The sequence below is a fragment of the Siphateles boraxobius genome, unplaced genomic scaffold (assembly GCF_051911475.1).
Source record: "Siphateles boraxobius isolate OS27281-9 unplaced genomic scaffold, OSU_SipBor_1 49, whole genome shotgun sequence".
Lineage (NCBI taxonomy): Eukaryota > Metazoa > Chordata > Actinopteri > Cypriniformes > Leuciscidae > Siphateles > Siphateles boraxobius.
This window is the reverse complement of record NW_027509130.1, coordinates 6160401-6179039: the sequence shown is the minus strand read 5'-3', so window position 1 is coordinate 6179039 and position 18639 is coordinate 6160401. Positions and strand designations below refer to the sequence as shown.

The 18639-nt window shown below is 38.5% G+C and overlaps 1 protein-coding gene across 2 annotated transcripts in view; it reads right to left on the bottom strand.

Annotated features, from left to right (window-relative positions):
• Positions 1-17054, bottom strand: part of LOC143710998 (MIF4G domain-containing protein B) — a 1123636-nt gene extending 1106582 nt beyond the window's left edge. Inside the window, exon 1 of one of the 2 annotated variants that reach the window (XM_077202297.1) lies at positions 16871-17054. The gene's annotated coding sequence lies outside the window, so the exon portion shown is untranslated. Of the gene's footprint in view, positions 1-16819 lie in introns of both variants that reach the window. The other variant, XM_077202296.1, reaches the window with a different exon arrangement.
• Positions 17055-18639: the final 1585 nt, after the last annotated feature.

The following is an 18639-nucleotide window of genomic DNA, read 5'->3' as shown; positions in this document are numbered from 1 at the left end:
ACAATAAATGGCGTTTTGACGCTCTTAAATGTGACGTGACACTGACAGATCTCTAGCGCCTCAGTTCAAGCAGCGCGAGTATTTTCTTCCACTTTAATAGGCTACATATTATATCTAGAAAAACATGCATGAATATCAGAAGGTATGTTGAAAGATACAGTACAACTTACCGAAATCCATTTCATGACTCATGTAATCACTCCAATCTGCAACCGCGGAAAGATATATAAAGATGATAAAACAGCTTGTGAACAATATCATGTTGCATTTACCTCAGGAAAGTTATCTAGAGTTCACAGTTCATTAGTTAGCTATAAAAACACTAGAGAAGAGCTTATTTACTGTTAATTATATATGCATGTTTGAATAAATTTGCCATGAAGAAGTGTTTATGAAAACTACCTTATGTGCAACTGAGTTGTATACAAACATTTCAGCTTTTATTTGAGTGTAGGCTACCATATCTGGAAATAAATAGCAGTTGAATATAATGGCTTATTGTTAATTTTAACCTCTAATATTATAGTAATGTACCAAATGATAGGGTTCCCTGTATAGTTTGCAGCATTATTTGCAACATATTTTTTCGGTATCGGTATCGGCCGATATCATTCTGAATAATCGGTATCAGCAGAGAAATTTAGTATTGGTTCATCTCTAGTTTATAATAATAATAGGCCTATCATGATAAATATCTTAAAATTTACATAACCTTAACAAAATGTGAAATTTGTAAGAAATGAATGTTATATAATCGCTGTTGTAGCTCTGTTGGTCAGATGTGAAACTAGTATGTGGGTGTTGTATCAATAATGTGAAGCCGACTCAAAAACAGAATATACTGAAAAGCGATTCATTGAAAGCGTAGTTTGAAGAGGTTTTCACTCGGGTGAGTCAGACACCCTTTGAGATATTTTCTACATCAGATGTAAATCTATTACCATCTGATCAGGCTGTAAAATAATTTATGCAAAGTGGAAATATTCAGATGTACGTTACCCATGGCAACCCATAGCCAGCACTTTAATGATACAAACAACTCCATGTCTGTGGGGGAAAATTGGTGTGTGTGTGTGTGTGTGTGTATTCATTCACATATTAGAATTAGCAGTTAGAATGAGATTAAAGGGAGAGCAAATGAAGACTCTTGCTCAAAATCTGCTTCTCAGATATTTCTAAGTAAAAGATCTCAAAGATTATCTCATGTGTCTCCTCAGAGTCTCAACAATGTCTCAAACTGTGTTCAGATTTGGAAAGTCAGAGATCTCGATATGAACTCAAACATTTCTCATTAACGTCTTCAGAGATCAAATGTTCTGAGCTACTCCACATTAATTTTGAAGCCCTCCTCTTACTGAATGAATTTTATATTATGTATTAATTTTTAAAGCCCTATACTCACTAAATGACAACTAGTGACTCATTTATGTGTCTTTTCGGTCTCACTGAGCGGGTCGGCAATGACCCAGTGACCACATAAACCAGGACATTTCTTACATACATCTTTAAGTTAGTCATGAGTGAACTGTAGTTTAACTCGTCTGATGGGGCGCAGATTCCAGGTCAGCCCTTTATGAAGAAACACTCACTTCCTGTACGGCCGACACAATTTCCATGCGATCAAAATCAGCAAGTTTTGTATCTCGAGTGCGTCACTTTAAAACCCAGTCAGAGTTTTAGAGATCCGTTAAAAGAATATTCAAAAGACTATTAGGAAGGCAAAGGGCCATTTCTGGTTCCAAGTTGTCAATATAATCGACACAAATTTTCATCAAAACATGATTTGGTGAATCAGGTTGATTGATTCTAAGGGATTCATAAACAATTTAAGAATTTTTTTTTTTAGGACTTAATGTGTTTAAAATGTTAATTAAATGTTATTAAACATCTGATTATTAATACAACTGGTTTTTAAAGACTGATAAGAAATCCTAAGATTAAATGCAATTATTAAAAAAGTAATTTGTTGAAATAAAATGTGTTAATATCATATACATAATCATTTAAATAAATAGTAAATATTTTCATATAATACTTCAGCAATTTCCTTTAATTCAATGTCATTTAATACAATGACAATATAAAATCTTTTTAAAGACGGACCAGAAATCATGAGATTAAATGCAATTATTTTATTTTAATTTCTTTTTTTAAATTAATATCCATAGTCCTTTAATTAAATATTTTTAGACAATATTTTATAAATGTGCTTTAGTACAATGGTAATATCATTTATGATTACTATTACAATTTTCTTTCTAAAGTCTGATTAGAAATCATAAGATTAATTGCAATTATTTGTATTTATTTATTTTTTTGTTGAAAAAAGGGTTAATATCAGATGCTTAATCCTTTAAATAAATATGCTTTCTAAAGTCAGATCAGAAATCATGAGATTAATTGCAATTATTTTCTTTTTTTTTATTTATTTGTAAAAGAAAAAATGGGTTAACATAATAACGATAAATAAGTTAGATAGTAAAGCAATTTTCAACTTTTTACAAGTTATACAAAAACTCAACTTTTTAAGTTGGAATGACTTAAACATCCAAGTTTATTGTACTTGAAAATTTAAGGCAGCAATTTATTTTTTTACAGTGATATAAAATATAGTCTTTTGGGGATTGGCATCCAAACCTGCACTAGTAGATCTGGTTGCGGAAAGTAAACTAAATGAAAAAGTTATTCGGGTAATACTGCCGTTTCATTTCACAGCTGATATTATGCCTTTTTATAATCTTTTTACAGCCTGACAGCCCCAATCCCCATTCACTTCCATTGTATGGAAAAGAGCAGCTCGGACATTCAGCAAAACGCCTCCTGTTGTCCTCCACAGAAGAAAGTCACTCACACAGGTTTCAAGCGACATGAGGCTGAGTAGAGTAGATGTTTCATCCATAAACAAACTCTTCCTGTCTGTCTGCGCAGTGAGAACACCGACGGTTCTGTCAATCATCGTCTCTGTGTGTGTGTGATCATGTGTTTCTTTTGTAAATAACAAAAAGAGCATCTCGTCATGTTAGGTCTCACCTCTACCCACACTCTCGCAACAACAGCCTCCACTTCTACAACTACAACCCTTCCTCTTTCTCTCTGTCGTTCTCGGGGAGGGGGTGGCGTGGGATCTGAGGAACATCGCTGCTATAGACAGAAATATCTAAAGGAAGCACACACACGCTCACGGTTGTGTCAGCCTTCGTGTTATTGGCAGGGAAAAGCAGCGAGGATATTTCCATAGAGCAGAAGCAGAACGGTTTCATTTTTAGACACATCACTCCTCAGCTAACAAACATGTTCTAAGAACATTCTCATCACGTTACACTCTTAGAAGAAAAGGTTCTATATAGAAGCTTAAAGGGTTCTGACAGACGCATCCTATTTAGAACCTTTAAGTTTTAATTAGTACGATTAATCACGATTAATCGCATCCAAAATAAAGGTTTGTGTTTACATAATACAGTATATGTGTGTGTACTGTGTATAAATATTTTGTATATATAAATACACACATGAATGTATATAGTTAAGATTTTTATTTAATTTATATATAATATAAATTATGTATAAATAAATATACAGTACATGTAAATATTTCTTAAATGTATACATGCATGTGTGTGTATTTATATATATACAAAATACACAGGTACACACACATATATTATGTAAACACAAACTTTTATTTTGGATGCGATAAATCGTTGCCCAGCACTAGTTTTAATTAATTTTGTTTTAATTCAATTTTATTGTAATTCAATTTTATGAATAACATGAAAATATTATGCAATAGTTTAAGACAGTTCTCTTTATATACCATTAGGCATGAAGGTTTTTTTTTTTTTATTGAGTCGAGAACCCTAGAGTTCTAAATAGAACCAACATTGAACCTTTTATTCTAAGAGTGAATGAAAAAAATCTTTCTGAATGTTTAAAGTCTCCTTTTTTAAAATGTTTTTAAAAAAAAGATTCTTGGTTATGCGACCGTTAAGGAAACATTCTGTTTTATAAATCTGCAAACGTTATGTGAACGTTACTTTTGAATGTTCTCTGAATGTTCTGAAGCAAGTAGAAACATTTAAAAAGTGTTAGATAAACATTCAACTAAAACGTTGCAGGAAAAAAAAAACATTCCATGAATGATGTATAAATAATATTTTTGTGCTAACGTTTTGAGAACATTATTAAAGAACACATAACTTTGAACAAACATTCTAGTAATGTTACTTCACTTGTTTGTTCACCTTGAACATTAGCTTATCTTCTGAGAACGTTCCCTGTTAGCTGGATCAAAGTGTGCTCAGATTATACTGAAAGAAATTGCACTGAAAAACTGCACACACACACATGCGCGCACACACACACACACACACACACAGAGAGAGAGAGAGACAGTGTAAAGTACTCTGCTACTACTTTACAGTCAGGTGAGGTCGTGTATATTTTTACTCTATAATCATGTGAAGAACCTTTCACCAAGGTAAGAATAGAGTTACTAATCGGATTAAAACCATGAGTTTAGGAGTCATTCACTCTTTACTTGTCTTCACATCCCTAAACTTAGAACTCCAGGATTGAATTAGCATGTTGGTGATGGTGAAAAATAGCACTAGTTTCAGTTTGTTAAACACACCCATCATTGCCATCGCTGATCCTCTCTCATGCTGACTGTAAAGTAGATGCAAATTCATTTGTTTTCCATTATTTTAAGACAGATCGTCTCTCATCTGAGGATGGATCCAATATGTGCGACTGAGAAAATGTACAGTCGAACAGATAGATAGATAGATAGATAGATAGATAGATAGATAGATAGATAGATAGATAGATAGATAGATAGATAGATAGATAGATCAAAGGTGTGTGTTAAAACAGAGGCTGATGCTGTTCATTTTCATGGCATGAAAGCAGAGAGTGACCAGGGCCTGAAAAAAAAAAACTGTAAAGTATTATAACAGTCCGTTTTCACAACTCATATTATATTCCAAATCATCTGAAGTCACATGATGCAGATTCAAGTTAAATTAAACCATTACAGAAAATCTTCAGAGAATGTGCATGAAAGTGATTTGAGAGCTCATTTTAGTGTGAATTATTCCTTTAATTTTGGACTCTGCGGGGAACGAACACATTTTAAAGCTCTTGCAGTGATGCTGTGAAGCTCATGATCACTGTGTATGTTTACTTCCTTTGGACTGAACAGAGAAAAACAATGTTAGGTTACAGTGAATGTTTTCCACTACAAGACATCCAGCTGAACTCCAGGGTGTGAGCGATACACTCGGGTCTCTGAAGCATCTGAAACCGCTGTGTGGTTTATGTGTGGCTCAAGGTCTGTGGGTTTAAATCCCCTGGAGGAAAGTTGTACAGATTTACAGTTCTCTGCTGGTGTTGTGTTCCTCTCTGCTGCGCTGATCTGTTGCTTCTAAAAAAACACAATATTAATAAAAAAAAAGTCTAGTATTAATAATGATCATATGTAGATCTCTAACAGAGTTCATTGTAAAGAATTATCTATAGTAAAGCACAACCAAAACAATGTTCTGCCACAAAATGCATGCAGTTTTGTTTTTTAGTTAAATAGTGCATCTGTAAAGTTCGATAAATTACAGAAAATGTCAGCTAACAGATTTTTCTGCTAATGGTATATCTCTGCCCATTATAGCACCCTTTATTATTTCATTCTATAAATAATATGATCTGGGTGTTCATGGACATTTCGTTCCTGAACAACAGCGGTCTCTCTGTAACTGAATCAGGCCCATGAGCGCTGCCAGTTTTTTTCCCAGCTCTGTGAGAAAAGAGGGATGTGAGAGGAGAGACGGGGAGGTGTGAAACGCCACATGCTCACAGACAGGAGACGAGCAGCATTTCCAGGCAATTTCATTACTGATTCTATGTGAAAAATGACTTTTCTTGCTCGGTTTGTCAGCAAAAGAGTTTAATGCGACGTTCTGGAACATTTACAGAAACGAAAATTCAAACGTTCCTTAAACCATCTATGACCACCCACATTTACATTTCAACGCTTGTCCAGAATGATAACTATAAAAATGTCTGTAATGATAACTATATTAGCGTCCACACCAAAACACGATAAACGCTCTGTTTATTACTCTGATTATTTTTCAATCCTATTAGAAGAAAATAAACAAAAACCTAGGTATTTATTTGAAACAGTGGCTAAATTAACGAAAAATAAAGCTTCAACCCCAGACGTTTCTTAACAGCACAGCAGTAATGACTTTATGAACTTCTTTACCTACAAGATTGATAATATCAGGGAGAAAATTATAACTATGCAACCGTCTACTACAGCATCGCATCAGGGAGTGCATTGTAGTCTCCCTGAGGAAAAATTTGATTCATTCATTGCTATAGGAGAGGAAGAATTTTATAAACTTGTTAAATCATCTAAATCGACAACATGTAAGTTAGAGCCTACTCTGACTAAACTACTGAAAGAGATGCTTCCAGAGGTCATAGATCCTCTTCTTAATATCATTAATTCATCTTTGTCATTAGGATACGTACCAAAAACTTTTAAGCTGGCTATGATTAAACCGCTTGTTAAAAAATGCAATTTGATCCTACAGAATTAGTCAATTACAGGCCAATCTCGAATCTACCTTTTCTGTCAAATATACTAGAAAAGGCAGTATCTTCTCAACTATGTTCCTTTTTAGAGAGAAATGGTATCTGTGAGAATTTTCAATCAGGATTTAGACCGTATCATAGTACTGAGACAGCTCTCATCAGAGTCACAAATGAATCACTCTTATCATTCGATCGTGGTTGTATCTCTCTAATAGTGCTACTCAATCTTAGTGCTGCATTTGACACTATAGACCACAACATTCTTTTAAATAGACTAGAAAACTATGTTGGCATTAGTGAAATTGCATTAGCATGGTTTAAATCATACTTATCTGACCGTTATCAGTTTGTAGCAGTAAATGAAGAGATGTCTTATCGGTCAAAAGTTCAGTATGGCGTACCACAAGGCTCAGTATTAGGACTGCTGCTGTTCACATCTTTGATAGCAATCTTTCATTTGAAAGTCACGTGTGTAGTATCTGTAAAACCGCGTTTAAGTTACTTTATGCATGACATCCAGGCTAGATTATTGTAATGCTATTATGGGTGGTTGCCCTGCATGCTTAATAAACAAACTAAAGCTGGTCCAAAATGCAGCCGCTAGAGTTCTTACCAGAACCAGGAAGTATTACCATATTAGCCAGGTTCTGTCAACACTGCATTTGCTCCCTATTAAATATCGAATAAATTTTAAAATATTGCTGATCACTTACAAAGCACTAAGTGGTTTAGCTCCGCAGTACTTGAGCGAGCTCTTAACGCATTATAGTCCATCATGCTATTGCGATCTCAAACCTCCGGACAGTTGATAATACCTAGAATATCAAAATCGACTGCTGGCGGTAGATCCGTTTCCTATTTAGTCTTCCTAACATTGTCTGGGAAGCAGACACACTCTGTCAGTTAATTTTTAGACGAAAAACGTATATCTTTGACCTAGCATACTCGTAACACATTTTAGACTTCTATATTTAAATGTTAGGCTAGGTCAGCCGGAACCGGGAACACTTCCCATAAATCCTGATGTACTCTTTACATCATAAGAAGGATGGTGTCTAATATTAGTCTCTCTGTTTATCCCGAGGTTTACCACAGTCCGCCGGATCCAGGCCATATACAGATCTGATGAGGGACCTGCGCCTGGACACGACGACAACGCAGTCCTGAAGTGTCAACTACTCTCTCCACTGTAAAGAGAGAGACTTCCTTCCCTTTACATCTGTACTGATAAAACGTTGTCGGGATAATTCCAGTTCACATGGGTACGCGTAAGTGATACAAAACTCTGTATTACAAATTTTTCAAGGCTTGTACCTTGGGACCTATTTCATGGTTTGCGTTCTCGAGCCACTAGGCACTGTTTTATGCAAATGAGCGACCGTATCGCATGAAAGGTTTTCTGTTAGAACGGTGTCGTGTTAGCGGCATACGTTAATAACTAATAATTGTTGCGACGGTAGTGAATCAATCAAAACTAACTTTAGCTGGACAATAACTTTATACTAGAGCTGCTGTAAAGCCAAAACAATCTCTGTTACTTTAATTTCCTATTATCACAGTAAAACTGCTTTGAAACAATCTATATTGTTAAAAGCCCTGTATAGATGAAGGTGACTTGACTATTATGAACGTACACACTGCAGGTTTGTTGTCTTACACACACACACACACACACACACACACACACACACACACACACACACACACACACACACACACACACACACACACACACACACACACACACACACACACACACACACAGACACAGACACAGACACACACACACACACACACACACAGAGAGAGAGACCATGTAAAGTACTGTACCAATACTATAGTTCTGCTCCAACAGTAAACTTGCAATTGTGTTTTTAATTTTTTTTTAATCCGTGGCTTTAGATACAGTGTTATCCGCCAATTTCTCTCCAAAAAAACCTATGGTCAATGGCGCATAATGAATTCTGGGGTAGGCAGGGCTGCGAAGGATCCATCTGTTGTATCCTTCATTTCACGGGAAAGCGAAGGACGCATTTGGAGGAATTGGGACAGCCTTTGTTGCGCCGCGGTGACGCAATCGACCTTGGAATACAGCGTCCAAATTCAGAGGCTGCATCATTTGAAAGCCAATTGCATCACAGCTATTTACTAGGATGCAATTTATAGTTTATATACTCTTTATTATATAGACAGTTTGTGAACCCTGTTCTGTTTTTAGAAAGTTTAATATGTAACTTTTAAAAAAGTTCCAGTACAAATGTAACTGCACTCGTCAACGGCAGCTGTCACAGTTGCTAGGCGACAAGAACAATTCTCCATATATGACATTTAACAACAAGGCTCAGTCCAACCTTAGGACTGCAGGAGTGTCTCCAAACTGGACGGTTACGCTGGCTGTCCGCTGCTCTGCGAATATCTATTTCTTTCTCTCTCGTTGCGCACAAACACACACACACTCATAGGTTTTTAAAATCTCATTCTCCCAGCAGACTCATTCACACAAGATAGCGTCTCATTACAAAGTTGCCATGGCGATATGTGAGCTCAGAAAGATTCCCTATCGAGAAGAAAACAGATCAGGATAGATGGCACACAGAGAAAATGAGTCTTTCATCGGGGCCGAAACCAAGGTTTGATTAGTTCCTGATTATTGTCCTTTTCAATGGGCAGCAGAAGAGATGAGAAAACGACAGGTGTAATTGGGTTTGAAGCAGTGCTGTTTTTTACACCCACTGCGTTTCTTTAGAGCTGGTTTGTCGTCATCTGACCTGAAACGATTTAATCTGTCAATGAAAGACGGTCGGAACCCTGATGTATGACCCATGAGAGACAACAGATAAAAGCAGCCTGAAAAAATAACAATAATAATATGAACAACATTTTGTCAGCATATGAGTCACAGATAAACCTATACTAACAAATAGCATTAGATTTAATAATCAATAAAGTATACACATCAACATTTGCAGAGAAAAGACGTCGATTTGAAAAGGATTCAAAGATGAGTAAATTATAAAATAGAGTGATGTTAGTGTTAGAAGTGAGTAAGCTATATTGTTTGTTTTATTTTCATATCAGTGAATATAAGCAATTAAATCCAGTCTTTATTTACACGCAAACTGATAACTTTGGCTCACGCGAGGCCTTATCAATTTTATTGTTTTATTTTTACAGTGCACCGGCTCAAGGAAAAGATAACAGGGTCAGCAAGGCAATGTCAAACACGTCACATTAATTGCAATAAAAAAAGCAATTGGCAGCATTTGCTTCTTGTCTATTAATTATTATGCATGCAGTTGTGAGCTTAATTTAAGTGTTAGTGTTTGCATGGGATATTTATGCATAAATAAAAACAAATAATAAATAAATAACAAAAGAAAAATCTTATGTAAAAATAATAATTATTTTACTAGATTATTATTGAGACATTTTCCTAATTCTTTGAATATTTAAATTTTCAGATGAATTTACTAATGCAGCAATGCATGCGGTTTTTATGAGCTCAATTTAATTGAGAGGAGATATTTGTACATGTAAAATATAATTAATCACACCACAGCGATATTTAAACTAAGATTAAAATGTTGAATAAGGAGGAACAGTTACAACTCTAAGATAGTTACAGTTACAGCTCTAAGATAAAAAAAAAAAAACTTTATTCATACAAATTTGAAATGAAAATATTGATGTTGATTTTTTTTAAAAAAAATTCCTGGATATGCTGTGCGTGAGCATGACTAACACTTTTTTATGCCCTGGGTCTTGGTTAATTACTGGATGGATGGATGGAACAGCCGCATGACGGATGGATGGGCCACAGAACGATGGATGGATCGAATGACTAAAAGATGGATGAATGGGTGGAATGACAGAACGATGGATGGATGGAATGACAGAATGATGGATGGATGGATAGATGGCTAGATGGATGGAATGAAAGAACGATGGATGGCAAGATGGATGGAAACGATGGATGGATGGATGGATGGATGGATGGATGGATGGATGGAATGACAGAACGACGGATGGAAGGATAGATGGATGGATGGAATGAAAGAACGATGGATGGATGGAATGACAGAACGATGGATGAATGGATGGAATGAAAGAACAATGGATGGATGGAATGACAGAACAATGGATGAATGGATGGAATGAAAGGAACGACGGATGGATGGATGTAATGATAGAACGACGGATTGATGGATAGATGAATGGATGGAATGAAAGGAACGATGGATGGATGGATGGAATGACAGAACGACGGATGGAAGGATAGATGAATAGATGGAATGAAAGAACAATGGATGGATGGAATGAAAGAACAATGGATGGATGGAATGACAGAATGATGGATGAATGGATGGAATGACAGAACAATGGATGAATGGATGGAATGAAAGGAACGATGGATGGATGGATGTAATGACAGAACGACGGATTGATGGATAGATGGATTGATGGCATGAAAGAACGATGGATGGATGGATGGATGGGATATATAGATAGATGGATGTATGGATGATTGGATAGGAAGGATGGGATGGATGGATGGATGGATGATGGATGGGATGGATGGATGGATGGAATGACAGAGCGGAATGACATGAATGACATAATGACATAGACGGAATAATAATGACATAATGACGGAATAATAATAATAATAATGACGGAATAATAATGACATAATGACGGAATGACAGAGAGGAATGACATGAAGGTTTGTTGGATGGATGGATGAATGGATGGACAAATGATGGATGAATGGATGATGGATGGATGGATGGGATTACAGAACGATGGATGGATGGGATGACAGAACGATGGATGGATGGGATGACAGAACGATGGATGGATGGATGAATGGAGGGATGGATGATGGATGGATGGAATGAAAGAACGATGGGCGGACATTTGAAAGTTAGTCTGGATAACTTCCAGTGAATGTGATGCAACTCAACTGATGACTTTAAGATGAACTCTTGTTATCTGCTAGTGTTTGTTTGCTCTGTTCACAGTTCATTATGAGATAAACCTTCATTGATTAAACAGTAAACCATGAACAGGTGTGAACATTAAAGACGTCATGAAACGACAGAATGACGGATGGATAGATGGAATGACAGATGGATGGATGGGATAGATAGATGGATGAATGGATGGATGATGGATGGGATAGATGGATGGATGGAATGACAGAATGACTGATGGATGGATGGATGGAGGGATTGAATGGCAAATGATGGATGGAATGACAGAACGACGGATGGATTGTTGGATGGTTGATGGATGGATGGAATGGCAGAGTGATGGATGGATAGATGATGGATGGATGGAATGACAGAATGATGGACGGACATTTAAAAATTAGTCTGGATAACTGCCAGTGAATGCCTTAGTTTATCTCAGCTGATGACTTTAACATGAACTCTTGTTATCCGCTAGTTATCTGCAAACAAAGTGTTTGTTTGCTCAGTTCACAGTTCATTATGAGATAAACCTTCATTGATTAAACAGGTGTGAACATGAACAGATGTGAACATTAAAGATGTCATGAAACAGAATGATGGATGGATGGATGGATCGATGGAACGACAGAACGATGGATGGATGGTTGAATGGATGGATGATGGATGGAATGAGAGAAGGATGGATGGATGGTTGGAAAGAACGACAGAATGATGGATGGATGGTTGGATGGAACGACAGAACGCTGGCTGGATGATTGGAAGGAACGACAGAACAATGGACGGATGTATGGTTGGATGGAATGACAGAACGATATATGGTTGGATGGAATGACAGAACTATATATGGTTGGTTGGATGGAATGACAGAAAGATGGATGGATTGTTGGATGGAATGACTAGAGGTGTGACGGTTATTATATAACCGTGGGACCGACAGTTATATTTGAACACCGTCATTATAACTCTATAACCGCCAAAACCGTGTTATCAAACTATTTTTTAATAAAAAAGACTCCGGGGGGAAATTGTATCAGCTGACGAGGGAAACGGAGGCGGAGTTAGTGGTGTTTTGGAGGCTGCTACTGCTGGATATGAATCGGGAGAGGTCTGTGCACCGACCCCTCCCAAGAAGAGAAATCATGGAGATCTCCTTAATATACGGAAGTCTGAAATCTCTGCCCATTTACCGATCAGAGCGTGCGCTGACAGAGTTAACCGCTATCTCCAATAGGGCTGTGCTCAGAATATCAATACAACGATACATGTTCATGAACTCCTGACGATGCGCGTATCGATACAGTCGTGCTTTTGAATGTAGCCAATTCAGGGCTCGTATTTCGGCGCGGGATTGCAGGTATTGCGCATAATTTTAATCATTCCCGCAGGTCTCCCATTTATAATGCGGGAAATTCCCGCAAACATTGATTCACTTTAGCATGTAGGTTGTATTAGTAAATGAATCCACACAGATTATAAAATCAAATCAGTCATTTTAAAACTTTCTGCAAAACGCAATTTCATAAACAGCGCGAGTGTTCAGCGGTGCTGAGTCTTCTCTCTCTCGTCTCTCAAATGGGTTGCAGAAGGCAAGCGTCAAGCGATGGAGGTGGCGATACTACACTCTCGCGTTTAGTAGTCGGGACAGGATGGAATATTCACTTGCACAATTGACCCTTCGCTAAGCCACGCCCGAAAAACCGCCACTGGCCAATCGTGTCTTAGCAACCGTAACAAGGCGCGGGAGGTCTGGCAAGCTTTCGAGCGAGGGAAACATGCCGAAGCGTTGTGCGTGTGGATTGTGCAAATCTGATACCCGGTATCCTAAAAGTTTGGACGGGGGAGTGTAATTTTTTCCTTCCCGAAAATCTAGAAGCCAAGGTGAGAAATGATGTGCGTGGATCAAGCAGTGTGGGAGACCCCATTCACAACTAAGTGTCGACAGGATTAACAAAAACACATATTGCTTGGAAGTTGGAAATAATTACGGTTCTTTGTTCATAATGCACGTTTTAACGTAAAATAAGAAGTTTAAAGACAAGAGGGAGGCTCACTGACATACTTTAAAATATATTTCAGCATTTTGTTAATCGACGGCCTACTAACCCAATCCGATCGCGGCTCCACCGGTGTTAGTGTTATTCCACAAGATTTATGGATAAACTGTTTGATTTCTAATTCATGTGCCTTGGCATTTTGGCATTTCTAATGTTGCCTTGGCTTTTGGCTTGCTTAGTTGGGGACATTTAATATTCAATAATATTATTGATCTGCCTTACTTAAGGTGGACGTTGACTCAATTTTCTTTTAGAAACAAACTCTGTTATATTATTTTCATGTTATCACTGTGAAGCTGCTTTGATACAATCTGTATTGTAAAAAGCGCTATATAAATAAAGGTGACTTGACTAATTATTAGATTAGTTTCACATTTCACTTACCCTGCTGTGCACGAACATAGCTGTTCCTCAATTTGTGTGTTTCCCATGTGAATGGTCAGCATATGAGGCGCTGCTGCTGCGACTATAGGCTTTAGCTTCAATTTTTATTAAATGATTCTCTAATCGGTTGCGTATTATGTCGTGGATATATCCCTCGAATGCACACTGCAGTCCCTTTTGTCTTGCTCTCTCAGATATTTCACGTTCGCCAAAAATTACTAATTATCTCATTGGGAATGTCTGACACCGGTGCATACACACTGTAATAGATGTGCTAGACGCGAAAGCTTGACTGGCGTAGCAACAGTAACTAAGGAGGGCGGTGCTTAGCGAAGGGTCAATAGGGCCAGCATTGCATCGTAACTAACGTTTATCATTTGCACGTCTTTTTAAGTCTTACCAGTTAAAACCTTCAAGAGATTTTAAAATACTCAGTACTCGCGCGCTCTCAGATATGTTTTTCTCTGCGTGCTTAAATAGAGTAGGCTAAAGCTGCATCACAAAAAGCTCACGAGTAACAAAAGTTATTTTTCGTGGATTATATCGCTTTAACAGACAAAAACAGGCAGACGACGACGGCGGTTATGTTACGAACCGTCACATTTGACTCACGTCATAACCTTCATCACCAATTCTGAAACCGGCACACCCCTAGGAATGACAAAGATGGATGGATGGATGAAACGACAGAAGGATGGATGGATGGTTGGATGGAACGACAGAATGATGGATGGATGGTTGGATGGAACGACAGAAGGATGGATGGATGGTTGGATGGAACGACAGAAGGATGGATGGATGGTTGGATGGAACGACAGAATGATGGATGGATGATTGGATGGAACGACAGAACGATGGATGGATGGTTGGATGGAATGACAGAAAGATGGATGGATGGAATAACAGAATGATGGATGGATGATTGGATGGAACGACAGAACGATGGATGGTTGGTTGTTAGATGGAACGACAGAACATTGGATGGATGGTTGGATGGAATGACAGAAAAATGGATGGATGGTTGGATGGAAAGACAACCACTGTAGAAAACAACAGTTATACATTTCCATGAAACTCCTCAGTTTGCTCCTATACTGTAAATGTGCTTTTCCTTTCAGAACATGCAGTGCATTCGGTGTTAACAAATGCAAAGAAAAAAATAATAATTGCAGTACCAGGACTCTTTTCTAAATAACATTAATACACTGACCGTGTGTTTCGCTCATATTAAATATGAGCTGTGATGATAAATGATCCCCTCCAAATCTCATTCAAATGATATACTTATTGACCTTTGTGTCAGATACAGTAGTGAGAGCAGCTGATTATTGTCTGACTTCAGTCCCACTGTAATTTTTCTCATGATCTCAACGACCTTGTTATGAGCTGCTGCAGTATAATAGTGTCTTACATAAACGGCGTCTGTGTACGATAATGGCAGAGAGATGAATGAACGATGCAAGATGCTTTTCAACAGAGAGAGAGGAACAAACTCAAGTGTGTGTCTGTTAATTGGGGCTCTATTCAGGTCATTCCGAACAGATAATTACACACAGGCTCGTGGTTTCTGCTGAACACACAATCAATGCCATAATTCACAAAGCTACAAAGAAATTAGCCCGAATTCAAGATTGGATGGATGGATGGAACGACAGAATGTTGGATGAATGGAATGACAGAATGACAGATGGATGACAGAACAATGGATGGATGGAACGACAGAATGACAGATGGATGGATGGATTACAGAACGATGGATGGATGGATGGAACAACAGAAAGTTGGATGGACCGATTGAACGACAGAATGTTGGATGGATGGATGGATGGAATGACAAATGGAAGGATGGTGAGATGAATGAACGTTGGATGGATGGAACAACAGAACATTGGACAGATGGAGCGACAGAATGATGATGGATGGGTGGATGGATGATAGGACGACAGAACGATGGATGGATGAATGGAGCGACAGAACGATGGATGGATGGAAAGACAAAAAAGGATGGATGGAACAGAAAGATGGATGGATAAAATGACAGAATGATGGATGGATGGAATGAGAGAACAGTGGTTAAATGGATGCAATGACAGAACTGGATGTATGGAACAACAAAATGAAGGATGGATGGATAGATGGATGGAATGTCAGATTGATGGATGGATGGAACGACAGAACAATGGAGGGATGGATAGAATGACTGAACGATGGATGGATGGTTGGATGGATGAATCCTATGCGCATGCGCGTGCGGTCTGTGTTTGTGTTTGGAGCTCCGTCGAATTGATTCATTAATCCCTGATTTTCTTCTTTACCACTCATTTATAAACAAGCACTCTCTATTTTTATATCATGTGAACTTATCCTCGACACTATTCCTTATAAAAAACAATCGGATTGCTTTGATATCGCTACTTAGATCCAACTTTCCGAATCTCGGCTACTAGCCTTTAGCCTGCTAGCATTTCACGCGTGGCCTCGCGCCTATCGACCCTCTCATTTTACACCCGTTTCACTGAAAGGATACGGGTTATATCCATCATTTCAGTGCTAAATTAGTAGTGATATTGGTAGTATCACTACTAATTTACTGTTCATCTGTTATAATGGCGAACATATCGGATGTGTGTCTAACGTTACCTCTGAGTGCAGGTGAGGACACATTCGAGCTGTTTTCGGTACGATTGGAGCTGGAGTCGGTGGAGAAGCAGAACCGTGTTCTGCTGGTGAAGCAAGCCGAGCTGCGAGATCAGCGATCAGCGCTTGAAACATCACGTCAGTGGTTAGTAACTTTTTGACTCCGACTTCGTCTACTCCGTGCGTTTCTCTGCCCAGGAGGACGCGATCATCTCTGCCTTCACTCACCCCGGCACCGAGGCAAAACCATGGACCCTGGGTGATCCCACAGCGGAAGACACGAGCCAGGACCAGACCAAGGACCTCCCCACCCCTCCCGGTCTTTGAGATCTCCACCCGGAACCGCTTCTCCCCTCTTCGCGAGTCGGAACGTGACGCCGCCGTGATCATCGGCACTTCCATGGTCCGTCATGTCCGTGCTACCTCAGGTAAGCGTAAGGTGCGCACTCACTGCTTTCCTGGTGCTCGTGTTCTTGATGTCGCTGCACAGATTCCCGAGTTCCTGAACGGTGACGAGCGCTTCGGAGCTGTCGTGCTGCACGCGGGAACGAACGACATCAGGCTGCGCCAGACAGAGGTTCTGAAGAAGGACTACAGAAGCCTGATCGAGACGGTTCGCAGCACATCGCCTGAAGCAACGATCATCGTGTCTGGACCGCTTCCAGCGTACCGACTAGGACAAGAAAGGTTCAGTAGATTATTTGCTCTAAATGAATGGTTAATGTCATGGTGTAATGAACAGAAACTGCTTTTTGTAAATAATTGGAATCTGTTCTGGGAGCGACCTAGGCTCTACCGTGCTGATGGCCTGCACCCCAGCAGAATCGGAGCGGCTGTTCTGTCGGACAACATCTCCAAGACGTTACACACCATATGACTAGTAAGTCAAAGTCCAAATCACAGTCTTTGCTGTCCCAACTTAATTGATATAAGTAGTGTAGAACATTATATAGAAACTGTGTCTATTCCTCGCTTAGTGAGGCCAAACAATAAATCTAGTGTAGGATCTAGCAAAAATCTTATTGTAATTAAACCAGAAAATCTAAATATCAGTGAACAAAAACAATTTCTAAAGCTAGGTCTTCTAAACATTAGATCGCTCACACCTAAGGCGGTTATTGTAAATGAAATGGTCACAGATAATAGTTTCGATGTACTTTGCCTTACTGAAACCTGGCTTAAACCAAATGATTATTTTGGTCTAAATGAGTCTACTCCACCAGGATACTGTTATAAGCATAAGTACTTGTGCTAAATGTTACGCTCTTAGATGTAAGAAACAAATCCATATTATCTCTAGCCTTGGCTACCGTATATAGACCTCCAGGGCCCTATGCTGACTTCCTAAAAGAGTTTGCATACTTTCTCTCAGATCTATTGGTCAAGGTCGATAAAGCAATAATTGTTGGAGACTTTAACATACACGTAGATAATACAAATGATGCTTTAGGGGCTGTGTTTACAGATTTATTAAACTCCTTTGGGGTCACGCAAAACGTCAGTGGTCCCACTCATCGTCTAAATCATACACTAGATTTAATTATATCATATGGAACCAATCCAACTGATATAAATATTATACCGCAAAGTGACGATCTCACTGATCATTACATGGTATCTTGCGTAATACGTACTGCTGAAATTTGTCATGTTGCGCCACGTTATCGACCAGGCAGAACAATCCTTCCAACCACTATAGATAGATTCTCAAATAGCTTACCTGATCTATCTCAGCTGCTCAGTGCACCAAAACAAACAGATGAACTAGAGGAAATGACTAGCAGTTTGAGCACCATGTTCTCTAGTACACTAGATATTGTTGCACCAATTAGATTAAAAAAGGTTAGAGAGAAAACTAAAGCACCATGGTACAACACCATGGTGTTGCCTTGGCTTTTGGCTTGCTTAGTTGGGGACATTTAATATTCAATAATATTATTGACCTGCCTTGCTTAAGGTGGACGTTGACTCAATTTTCTTTTAGAAACAAACTCTGT